Here is a 336-nt window from a genome sequence, read left to right as displayed (position 1 = left end):
GGCCCTGGGGAACCTCACTTGTCCTGTAAGGAAATGAGGTTTTGGCTACCTCTAGCAAAGTTATGGCATCTAGCAAAATGCAGTTCAAGAGAATCCTGAAACTACAGAAATCCCCCGTGTGTCAGGACTGAAACACAGCTCCTAGCTGGGCTGTGAGTTTCTGTCCATTTTCTGGGGCTGGCCATAGTGCAACTGGTAAGTAAACAAGGAAAACCCAACCAGTGCTTCCCATCTGCATGCTTCTCCCAGCGTGATGCCCTCAGCCCTTCTCTTGCTTGCATGGCGATCACGCAGCTCATCACCCATGTCGGCTGGCTGGCTGCCCCCTTTCAAGCC

At 52.4% G+C, this 336-nt stretch overlaps 1 protein-coding gene across 1 annotated transcript in view; it reads left to right on the top strand.

The window, feature by feature from the left end:
* LOC104467082 (homeobox protein goosecoid-2-like) overlaps window positions 1–336 on the top strand; it is a 3042-nt gene that overhangs the window by 1715 nt on the left and 991 nt on the right. The window lies entirely within an intron of this gene.

Source organism: Pterocles gutturalis, unplaced genomic scaffold (assembly GCF_000699245.1).
Source record: "Pterocles gutturalis isolate BGI_N339 unplaced genomic scaffold, ASM69924v1 scaffold33719, whole genome shotgun sequence".
Classification (NCBI taxonomy): domain Eukaryota; kingdom Metazoa; phylum Chordata; class Aves; order Pterocliformes; family Pteroclidae; genus Pterocles; species Pterocles gutturalis.
The sequence above is the reverse complement of the archived record's forward strand: the minus strand, read 5'-3'. Positions and strand labels throughout refer to the sequence as shown.